The sequence below is a fragment of the Apium graveolens genome, chromosome 4, assembly GCF_009905375.1.
Source record: "Apium graveolens cultivar Ventura chromosome 4, ASM990537v1, whole genome shotgun sequence".
Taxonomy (NCBI): domain Eukaryota; kingdom Viridiplantae; phylum Streptophyta; class Magnoliopsida; order Apiales; family Apiaceae; genus Apium; species Apium graveolens.
The window spans coordinates 5,795,007-5,807,832 of record NC_133650.1 but is presented as its reverse complement, the minus strand read 5'-3'; positions in this window follow the sequence as shown (position 1 = coordinate 5,807,832).

The following is a 12,826-nucleotide window of genomic DNA, read 5'->3' as shown; positions in this document are numbered from 1 at the left end:
GCCGTCGTGCCTCAGCTCTTTAGCTTACATATTTCCTGGCGAAAGCTTTTCCATACCATACTTAAGTATTATATTCTCAAGTCATTTTGAGAATATAGTTTGCTCATTTGTCTTGGATCCCCAAGTCAACCTGTCATTGTGGTCGATCTTCTGGAACTTAGGAAATTTGCAGGAAACTGCACAAATGGCTCCATTATCGAAACATGGTCTACTAGTAATTTTGTTAAATGTATCTGGCAAAGCCGAGTTGCCTGCTGCCTTTTCCAAGTTGAACTAACTAGAGTTTCTTGATTAGAGCAATGCCGTTTTGACTTTTTCAATTTTTTAGTAATCTTTTTGCACTAAGCAATAATTTCTTCTCTGGTGGTTTCAATTATCAAGTCTGCATTTCCTCCAAAGAGATTCATTTTCTTGATCTTTCAACGAACCATTTTACTGGAGTGCTTGTAGGCTTCAAACTATGTGGCAGCTCTCTAGAGCAATTGAATATGAATTACAATTTTAACTCATTTCCAGGATCCCTTCCTGAATCATTGTACTTAACATCTTCTTTGGGCAATTTTCAGTCTCTGAAAACAATTTATCTTTGAGAAATGTAAGTTTTTTCCACCTCAAGACCTTAATTTTTAACAACAATTCATTTTCACGCCCCCCACCAGACAGGTCTGAAAATCTAACAGAGCTAGATCCCTCAGAATTATGTGAACCTTTCATCTGTTAAAATAATATAAGCTAAACTTATTTTATAATATTAATTATCTAGAATGTTCTTGAAATATCTACTTTAGTCTTTTGAGTTCAAGTCCTTTGAGCTCTTGTCTTTTGAGTTCATGTCTCTTTGCTTTTCATGTTCCTAGAGAGTTACTAAATTTATTAAGGTGCATGTACTAGAAACTTTCTAGGAGGTTCCATGTAGTCCTATAAATAGGACAATCTTCCAAGCTTTGTTATCATCAAAAAATTTATCAAATCATTTGAGTGAAATACTTTTGTGAGTTTATTATATTTCTTTTGTGTGAGTAAGTTGTGTGGATTATTGAGAACAAGTTTCTTCTCTTTAATCTCCAACATTGTTATACACTTAAATTCCTACAAAGTGGTATCAAGAGCAAGGTTAAGAGATGGCTTCCAACAACAACATGTTGCAACCTCAACTTCCTCGTTTGACGGGAAAGAATTACAACCAATGGAGCATCCAAATGAAGGTTTTATATGGCTCTCAAGATCTTTGGGAAATTGTGGAGAATGGATATGAAGAACCGGAGAATCAAACAAATCTCTCAACACAACAATTAAACACTTTGAAGGAGAATCGAAAGAAAGACAAAAAGGCTCTCTACTTTATTTATCAAGCGGTGGATGAAGTAATTTTTGAGAGGATTTCAACGGCGTCAACATCAAAGGAGGCATGGGACATCCTCAACAAGGCATACAAGGGTGAAGAAAAAGTCAAAATGGTAAGGCTTCAAGCTCTAAGAGGTGAATTTGATTCACTAAATATGAAGGAAAGTGAAACGGTGGAGGAATATTATAATCGAACAATTTCGATTGTTAATCAACTTCGTGTAAATGGTGAAGATATTACGGATAGAAGAGTCTTGGAAAAAATTCTTCGTAGCATGACTCGAAAATTTGAGCATGTTGTTGTGGCTATTGAAGAATCAAAGGATATGAATACTTTCTCTCTTGAAGAATTGTTGGGCTCATTACAATCTCACGAACTCCGCATCAAACAATTTGACTCATCTCCTTCCGAGCAAGCTTTTCAAGTTCAAGACACTAATCGTGGTGGTTTTAGAGGAAGAGGTGGAAGAGGATCATTTCGTGGTCGAGGACAAGGAAGAGGAAAGGTGCCAAGTGAAACTTCTAGCACATATCAAAGAGGAAGAGGAAGAGCTCGTGGAGGTTACAATGGAAGAGGAAGAGGTAATTCTTTTAATTTTCAATGCCATTATTGTCATAAAAATGGGCATATGAAAAAAGATTGTTATAAAAGGATTAATGATGAAAAAGATGAATCAAATTTTCTACATGAAAATGTTGAGGAGAAAGATGAAAGTATGCTTCTTGTTAGTAATGTTCAAGAAGAATCTCTTGAAGATGTTTGGTATATCGATAGTGGTTGTAGTAACCACATGACCGGAAATAAAAATTGCTTTGTGAATTTTGATGAAAGTGTCCAACGAGAAGTCAAGACGGGTGACAACAAAAGGCTCATTGTCAAAGGTTGTGGGGATATTCCAATCCGAACAAAGCAAGGTACAAACTACATCTCTAATGTTTACTATGTACCCGATCTTAAACATAATCTTTTAAGTGTTGGGCAACTTACAAGAAAGGGACATCATGTGAATTTTAAAGATGATTTTTGTGTGATCAAAGATAAAAATGGTGTTCTTGTTGCAAGAGTCAAGATGACATCAACTAAAATGTTTCCATTGAAAATTCAAAGTGAGTCTCTTCCATGTTTTGCTAATATTGTGAATGACAAGTCTTGGCTTTGGCATCTTCGATATAATCACTTGAGTTTTAGCACTCTATCAAAGATATGTAAAGGTCATATGGTGAGAGGCATTCCAAATATTCAAAGGCAAGATCGAGTATGTGAAGATTGTATTTTTGGCAAGCATCATCGAGATCCATTTCCAAAAGAGAAGGCATGGCGAGCTAAAAAACCATTGGAATTGGTACATTCGGATTTATGTGGACCTATGCGCATAAACTCTATTGGAGGTAGCCGCTATTTTCTCACTTTTATTGATGATTATAGTCGCAAGATGTGGATTTATTTTCTCAAAGAAAAATCTCAAGTATTTGAAACATTTAAAGTTTTTAAAGCATATGTGGAGAAAGAAAGTGGTTATTCTTTAAAGACACTACGATCCGATCGTGGTGGTGAATATATGTCCCAAGAATTTGGAAGTTTTTTGAAGAAGCATGGCATTCGTCATCAACTAACGGTTCGCTCAACCCCTCAACAAAATGGGGTGGCCGAGAGAAAGAACCGAATAATCATGGAGCTTGTTCGAAGTATGTTGAAAACAAAAGGATTGCCTAAGATGTTTTGGGCCGAAGCGGTGGCATGTGCATGCTATGTTCTCAATCGTGCACCTACTAAAAGTGTACAAGAGAAGACTCCACAAGAAGCTTGGAGTCGTAAGAAGCCATGTGTCTCTCACTTTAGAATTTTTGGAAGCATTTGTTACTCTCATGTGCCCGATGAAAAGAGAGGCAAACTTGATGATAAATCCGAAAAATGCATCTTTGTTGGTTATAGTGAAGCTTCCAAGGCATACAAATTATATAATCCAATTACAAAGAAGGTCATAATTAGCCGTGATGTAATTTTCAATGAGGAGGCTTCATGGGAATGGAAGAATGAGAAAGAAAGTTCAAGAATCTTTCTTGATGATGATGCATTTGAACCAATTGAAGAAGAAGGCTCCACTCCACCTACTCCACCATCCAATTCTCCTCCAAGCTCGTCATCATCTTCAAGTTACGAATCACCACCTAGAAAGACAAGATCAATGGCGGACCTTTATGGAACAACCAGAAGAATTTTGGAAGATGAATTTGTTGATTTTGCCTTATATGCAAATGCGGATCCGGTTGCTTTTGATGATGCCGCTAAGGAAAATAAATGGAGGCAAGCTATGGATCAAGAAATTGAAGCAATTGAAAGAAATCAAACATGGGAGTTAGTTGAAGCTCCTAAGGAAAAGAAGCCCATTGGAGTCAAGTGGGTTTATAAGACAAAATTAAATGCACAAGGTGAAGTTGAAAAGCACAAGGCACGATTGGTTGTAAAAGGCTACAAGCAAAAATATGGGGTTGATTATAAAGAAGTATTTGCTCCCGTAGCACGCCTTGAAACCATCCGTTTGATCCTTTCTTTGGCCGCTCAAAATAAGTGGAAAGTTCACCAAATGGACGTCAAATCCGCTTTTTTAAATGGAGAATTACAAGAAGAGGTGTATATTGATCAACCACCGGGATATGTAAAGAAGAATGAAGAAAATAAAGTCTATCGGTTGAAGAAGGCTTTGTATGGCCTAAAGCAAGCCCCTCGTGCATGGTATAGTCGCATAGATGAATATTTTGTGAAGATGGGATTCAAGAGGTGTCCATTTGAGCATACACTTTACATCAAGGAGAACAAAGGTAAAATTCTCATCATTGGCTTGTACGTGGATGATTTGATTTTTACGGGAAATAATGATGATGATATTGAAGAATTCAAGAATAATATGATGCAAGAATTTGAGATGACTGATTTGGGACTACTTCATTACTTTCTTGGTATTGAAGTAAAGCAAGATGAGAATGGCATTTTTATCTCTCAAGAAAAGTATGCAAGAGATTTGATGAAGAAGTTTAGAATGGAAGATGCAAAACCAAGTAGTACTCCCGTTGAAGTCGGCTTGAAATTGAGCATGAATGATGATTCTAAGTTTGTTGATCCTACATTATATAGAAGTCTTGTTGGAAGTTTGATGTACTTGACCGCCACTCGACCGGATATAACATATGGTGTTAGTTTGATTAGTAGATTCATGGAGCAACCAAAGAAGACACATTGGGAGGCCGGAAAAAGAATCTTGAGGTATGTTCGTGGAACACTTGGAGATGGAATTTATTATCAAAAGGGAAATGATACCAAGGTGATTGGATATTGCGATAGTGATTGGGCCGGAAGTATTGATGATAGTAAAAGCACTTCGGGAAATGTTTTCTTCACTGGCTCTAGTGCCATCACATGGATGTCAAAGAAGCAACAAGTTGTGGCTCTCTCGACGGCGGAGGCGGAATATATTTCTTTATCATTAGCTAGTTGTCAAGCTTTATGGATAACATGGGTGTTAGAGGACCTCAAGCATGCCACAAAAGAAAGTCCGATCATATATTGTGATAACAAGTCCGCTATAGCACTCACGGAAAATCCGGTGTTTCATGGGAAGAGCAAGCATATTAGAATCAAATATCATTTTATTCGAGACTTGGTGAAGAAAGGAGAAGTCGTGGTCGAACATTGCAAGACACAAGACCAAATTGGTGATATTTTCACTAAACCTTTGAGGCCCGACATTTTCAAGAAGTTGAAGAAGAAACTTGGCATGTGCAAAGTTTAGCTTAAGGGGGGCTGTTAAAATAATATAAGCTAAACTTATTTTATAATATTAATTATCTAGAATGTTCTTGAAATATCTACTTTAGTCTTTTGAGTTCAAGTCCTTTGAGCTCTTGTCTTTTGAGTTCATGTCTCTTTGCTTTTCATGTTCCTAGAGAGTTACTAAATTTATTAAGGTGCATGTACTAGAAACTTTCTAGGAGGTTCCATGTAGTCCTATAAATAGGACAATCTTCCAAGCTTTGTTATCATCAAAAAATTTATCAAATCATTTGAGTGAAATACTTTTGTGAGTTTATTATATTTCTTTTGTGTGAGTAAGTTGTGTGGATTATTGAGAACAAGTTTCTTCTCTTTAATCTCCAACATTGTTATACACTTAAATTCCTACATCATCTCCATCTATTCCTTCAATCGCAAAAAACTTTGGTGGTGAAGAAGAAGAACTACCAAATAACTATGTTACTCGGACTATTCATTTTATCTTCGAGTAACCGTGTCGCACACTCGGACTTGGACACTTATTTTAGGCAAAAAACATGAATATTTTTGAAAATGTTGCCGAGTCCGATACTTAAACTCTATCCATGTCGGACACTTCTAGCCGAATCCAAGTAACATAGCCAAGTAATACTAGTGGTTTTAAAAACTTGGAGTTTTTTGCTCTGGAAATTATGCTCTTACATGGTAAGTACTAGCTTGGTTACTCAATTGCAACAAATTACATGGTAAGGACTGATTTGGTATGTGCTTTTTATTCTTTTCAATTAATATTGAATTTGGGGTTTTTTGGTCTTGTTTCTCGTTTATACTTTGTTGATACAGTTTTAAATATTATATGGATGTGGTCATTACTTTTTATCTCTATAATTCTTGAATGATTTTGATTTACAGAAATTGTGAGTTACTTGTGTTTCGATTTTTTCGTTGGTTAAAGTTTATGGTATTAATCAGTGATGTCATTTATTCCATTAAGTTGATGCATCACATGCATAACTTATGGTAGACGTAGTTACTGTTTCTAAGCGCTATTTGGAATCACTAGTTAGTCCCAAGGTGGTTCACTTGACGTAGTCTTGTTGGAGCCATTTGGTTATGAATAATCGAGTGGGGATCTTTTAGAATCATGAAATTGCTATGATGTTATGCTTGGTGGATGCTCTTTGTCGACTGAAGAAAACTTGTTATCCTTTTTTACTCGATTTTGACCTGCATATACATTTTCGCTCTTAACAAGTAATGCTTCTGTTAATTATCAGTTCTCTCTCTTTATCTTTTTTTAATTTATGATCTCTATGTTTCATTTTTATAATACAGTTCTATTTATTCATGTCTTCCAGCAAGTAGAAGGACTTTTATCTGAGGTTGGGCAGGCACCTTCCAGGTGGATGAAAGACGCACTTGAACCCACAATGAAAGCATTAGTTTCTGATCAGTTGTTAAAGCATTCTGATTTTTATGTGAGAGTGGCAGTTGCATCTTGTATGAGTGAGCTTATAAGAATTACTGCCCCTGACACACCTTATAATGATACTGTTCAAATGAAGGTTGCCTAAATGTAAAGAATTAGCTTCGCAATTCAGATAAAAAGTTGACGCCTTAACAAATCTTATACGATTGTTTGCTTTTCCATCTGAATGATGTGCAGGACGTTTTCAATCTGATAGTATTGGTACTTGGCCTGTTGTCTAGCGAAGATGCCCGCAGGTATGACAATGGCCTTCGTATTCTTAGCAATATGACAAATGTGAGAGCAGCAGTGTTGATGGTGGACAATTTGATTCCCAAGATGTTCAGGGTGTTCCTGAATTCCATTAGGTAATCACAACTAGTGCTATAAGCAAGTATTCGTACAATATTAAGTTAAGAATTTAAAGCTTTGAAGTTTGCAGATCAAGCTTCAGTAATTGTAGAAGTTTAAGCTGACTATCAGTTAGCATAAACTTATTGCAAATGAACTTTTGCTGTTTTGCAGATATTAGTAAATATATATAGTGAAATTCCCTTAGAGGAGACACGTAACATCTGAATTATTTTTATGACATGTTTTAACTTTTTCTTATATATATTAATTTTTACGTTGTTAATATAGAGAAAAAGGAGATCGAATTTAGATTTTGGTAATTATGTTTGGGTGATTAGTTGCCATAGTAGCAGCATTATGTCCACAATCAGTTTATGTTTTGTTCCCATGTATCTATAGGATCTCTTTATCTCATGCTAGCACTAATTTGAGAATATTTGCCACTGTACTATTGCTTGAATATGCTAAAGGGTGTTTGATACTGTATGCAAAATTACTTTTCATCAGAAATTAAGAATTTAGCTTTGTTTTGCTTAATAACAAGGTACCCCCACTCCGTTGTTGTGTTTAGACAAATGGAGTCTATCATGACCCGTGCTTTAGAAGAAAGTGAAGAGATTTCAAATGAGATTTTGAGCATCCTCCTTACCAGCGTTAACAGAAAAATTGAGGTATCTGGTTTTATGTACTTCTTGTGTTTGGAGTTGTTTGTAGCTTATTAATTTCATATACTGAATCAGTTTGTGTTATACACATTTTGTTTAGCATGTTTCATGCAGTCAGAGGTTATTGGGGGAGTTTGTTCTCATAAACTGCAGTGTCAAACTCCGCCACTATCTCCCAAAATTTGTTAGATCCAGGAACCTGAATGTTGACGATTATTCCTCAATAGTAGCTCACATATGCCAGTGCGCCCCTGAAAACAAACATTCGTGTGGTTTGTGTCTATCCTTCTTCCTTCACATTTCTATACAAGATTAAACTGTGTTTCTCTACTTGGAGCAATAAGTATGTAATGTAGATATTAAATTATCGCGGTCTTCGGTATTTTGTTCTAGTTCCTTTTATTTCTATAAAGCGATGCAAGTTATGACCTTTTCAAGTACCGCTTCTGTGGTAATTGTGTTTCATTTTGCAAATTAACTGCCAGATGGTGAAATTTAATTGTGTATCCTCCCACAGCTCTCAACATGGGCGGTCTGAATCGGTAGATAAAGTTATTGCCCAAGAAGGCAAGCAAAAATCAAGAAAGACAGTTTAATTAAATTATAAAGTACTTTATTGTATTTGTTATGAAGCAGAAGAAGATTTTACTTGTGGCAACAAAAGAAAAACTGCTGGAATTTAGGAAGCCAAATAACGATCAATAACTTTTGATAAATTTCAAATTATAGGAAAATTTTGGGTCTAGGCGATATTTAGTTGGCGTGGTTCGCAAACTAGTTCAAGTTATATTTTTCTTATAAGTATAGTTATCCGTCGGATTAACAATAGGTAATATAAATTTGAATGATAGATGCTGTAATTTATCACTTTTGTTAGTTGATACTATTTTCTCTTCTCCCATACCGCGGTTGAGAAATTCTCGGAGTTAGAACTTGAATGCTTAGAGCAGGTATTGGAAAAGCGATTATGAACATTATAAATCTACTCTATGTTCTACTGAAGAACCTGGTTTATCTAACATTATAAATTCAATTATCTTTATATTCCAAATAATTTCACTCTCTTTTACCCACACCGAGGCTACATTGGTGTAAATGCATTGGTAGAATCAAATATCATCTTGGTTTTCTAGTTCGTCTTTTGCATTAATGTAACTTCGATTATCAATGATGTGCAGAATCATGAAGGGGAAAGTGAAGGCCCTGATGTTGTTTGTTATGAACTGAAGGCTGAGTGAAGTGATTTACATTTTACTTGATGTTATGTTGGTTAGATCATCTCCAAGAGATCCTATCTTTGCTCTTATTTCGAAATCAGAGGGTGCACAAAAATGTTGTAAGAGGCTCATAGGGGATCTTCGAATCACTAAGAGCATAAATGTTGTAAGAGGCTCTTAGGGATAGTGACCTGTAACCAAGATGATACTCTATCTATTGTACTTGATATGGAATGAGACTGTAAATGTTTTATATGCGTTTACATGTGTGAAATATGATAGATCAATAGGGGCATGGAATATTGATTCTGTGCATTTTAGGGACCTTTTGGATCATGGGGTTTCAACCTGGTTAAAGAGAATGTGAATGAAATTTAATACGAAAATGAATTAGATTCTCATATCCGTTAACCGGGTTGAAATCCCACAATCGAAACGGAACATTTAGCCTATTTATTCTTTCTAAAAATGGCAAGTTTTCTTATATTAAAAGGTTCCTCCGTGATCTTGAATTTCATTTGGAACTTATATAGCGTCTTTGGTTCTGTACTAGTGCTATGTTGTTTAAGTATTATGAATGTAACAATTTACGTGCATATGTGTGATCTTGGTACTATCTGATTTCTTCTGTGTGTAGTATATCATTATGACCATATTACCAAAGGCCTAAGAGTAAGCAAAAAAAAATCATCTTTAGAGAACTATGTTTATGGTGATGTTCTGTACTATTTTTTTAGGCTTTTTCATTTTTGGTTTCAGCAATCCAAGTGATGGGGTTCTTTTCCCTGTCTTCAGTACATTGGGTGTTTTTGGTTGGTATAGTTTGCTCATTTGTCTTGGATCCCCAAGTCAACCTGTCATTGTGGTCGATCTTCTGGAACTTAGGAAATTTGCAGGAAACTGCACAAATGGCTCCATTATCGAAACATGGTCTAATGAATCAACTTGCTGTAATTGGGAATTTGGGGAGGGTCTGATCTTCTTGATTAGAGCAATGCCGTTTTGACTTTTTCAATTTTGTAGTAATCTTTTTGCACTAAGCAATAATTTCTTCTCTGGTGGTTTTGAGAGAATCTGATATTAAAGCTCAATCTGGAGCCATTAAAGATCAACAATGGCTAATTATCAATAAGCAAGTATAGAGATAGATTGTATGTATGTATATCTACAGCAATTGTATTGATTAGAAAGAAGAAGATTGGATGTTCTTTTACATCTGTTTCTTATATACAGACTGAGAGAAATGTAAAGTCTCTAACAAACTTTCCCGCTTAAATGTAACTAAGCATTTCTATTTTTAATTTAAATACTGGAATATGCCAATACCCCCCCCCCCCCTTCAAGCTGGACTTCATGGAGGTTCAAACAGAAGACCAAGCTTGAGAGATAGTTCTTTGTGTTGACCAGCGGACAAAGGCTTTGTCATGATATCTGCATGTTGCAGAAAAGTTCTAATATGAAAAATCTTGATGAAGCCAGAATTAACAAAATCTCGAACGAAATGGCAATCCATACGAAGATGTTTAGTGCGTTATTGAAAGATCTGATGCTCAGCAATATATTTAGCAGCAATGTTGTCAAAATAGAGATTGATAGGTGTTGGAATAGAAATCTTAAGATCAATGAAAAGGCCTTCTAACCAAACAAGTTCACTAGTAGTATAACTCATACTACGGTATTCAGCTTCAGCAGTACTCTTAGAAACTGTCTTTTGCTTCTTAGTTTTCCAAGAAATCAAAGAGGAACCAAGAAAAATAGCATAACCAGATAGAGACCGAGCAGAAAAGGGATAAGTACCCCAATCAGCATCACAGTATGCTATTAATTCCAGAGAAATGTTTGCCTTATAAAACAAACCAACAATTAAAGTGCCTTTTAGATAGCGTAACACATGTTGTGCAACATTCAAATGAGATTGTGCAGGTGCAGATAGAAATTGAGACAATTGTTGAACAGCATAGGAGATATCAGGTCTGGTGAGATTCAAGTAAAGTAACTTGCCAACTAACCTTCTGTAAATTTCAGGATCAGAAAGTGTTGGAGTGTCATCAATGCTTAACTGCAAACCTTTTGATAAAGGAAACACAGCAGGAGTACAATTGAGCTTATTAGTGTCCTTAAGTAAATCAAGGATGTATTTACGTTGATTAAGTCTGATTCCAGAAGCATCCCTAGAAACTTCAACCCCAAGAAAATATTTTAGATCACCTAAATCCTTGATAGTAAAAGCTTTATGTAAATCAGATTTGATACTCTGAATTGCATCAAAATCATTTCCAGTAAGAAGTAAATCATCCACATAACAAACAATGGTTGTAAAAGAAGTGTCTTGTTGTTTGACAAATAAGGAATAATCTTGAGTAGATTGACTGTAACCCATGTCAATTAAGAATTTAGTCAGCTCAATATTCCATTGCCTGGAAGCCTGTCTTAAGCCATAAATGGATCTTTTTAATTTACAAACAAAGCCTGGAGGATCATCATAGCCAGAAGGAGGTGCCATGTAGATATCCTCGTCAATAAAACCATGAAAAAATGCATTGTTTATATCTAATTGTTGAAGGTGCCAATTGTTTGCAGCAGCTAATGCAATTAAACATCTAACAGTTGTAAACTTGGCCACAGGACTAAAAGTATGCTTGAAATCCTTTCCCTTAATCTGTTTATCCCCTCTTGCCACTAATCTGGCTTTACACCTTTCCACAGAACCATCAGGGTTAAACTTAGTTTTAAAAACCCATTTTGAACCAATAACATGACCATCAAGAGGTAAAGGTGTCAGATCCCAAGTTTCATTTGCCTCAAGAGCGACTATCTTTTTTTGCATAGCTTCAACCCATCTAGGGTCCTCTTTGGCTTGCTTATAAGATGAAGGTTCAGAGGTATTTAAAACAGAATTAAGACTTGTCAAATTATGATGGTCAAGATGAGACAATGATGGTTCAGAAAACACATTAAAAATGTGTGATGTAACAGGAGAAGCAAGAGAAGTAGACTTGCCAGTGGGAAGAACAAAATCATCAAACTTCTTAGGTAACTGAGAAACTCTAGAAGTTCTTCTAAGTGGAATAATATCAGATATAGTATGTGGAATGAATATATCAGAAGAAGTAGATGTAGGAGAGTCTGCAGAAGTATTATCAATGACAGGTGGAAGATCAGAAGAAATAGGTGTTATCATTTCGGAATCAAATTCAGAAACAACTGGATTGACCTGAGGTAGAGTAGGGACAATAGGAGAAGAAACAGGATTTTTGAATGGAAAATAATCTTCCTTAAAATTAACATCTCTACTAAGAAAAACTTGATGAGTTGCAAGATCATATAATTTGTATCCTTTCTGAGCATAAGGATAACCAAGTAAAATACATCTTCTAGCTCTAGGAGCTAATTTATCTGTTGTTTTGATAGCAGCAAAACATAAACAGCCTATGGTTCTTAGATTCTCATAAGAAGCAGATTTCTTCATTAAAACCTCATAAGGTATTTTCCAACCTAAAACAGAACTAGGCATCAATATAATAAGGTAAGTAGCAGCCAAAATACAATCACCCCAGAATTTAGTTGGAAGATTAACATGAATCCTTATGGCTCTAGCTGTATCTAATAAATGCCTATGTTTTCTCTCTACCCTACCATTTTGTTGAGGATTCCCAACAATACTTTTCTGATGCACTATCCCTCTAGAAGCAAAAAGATTGGCACAATTCTGTTGTACAATTTCTGTTCCATTATCAGACCTAACAAACTTAACAGAATTTTGATAATGATTATCAATATAAACCAAGAAGGCCTGAATAATACTAAAAACTTGATCCTTGGTTGGAAGTAAATGAGTCCAAGTGACTCTGGAAAAATCATCCAAGATAGTCAGAAAATATCGACCTCCACTCAAATTTGGAGTCTGATATGGGCCCCACAAATATATATGCAATAAATGAAATGATGCAGGAGCAATAGACAGTGAATTATTGAATGGTAATTTGTGATGTTTAGCAAGAATACAAGA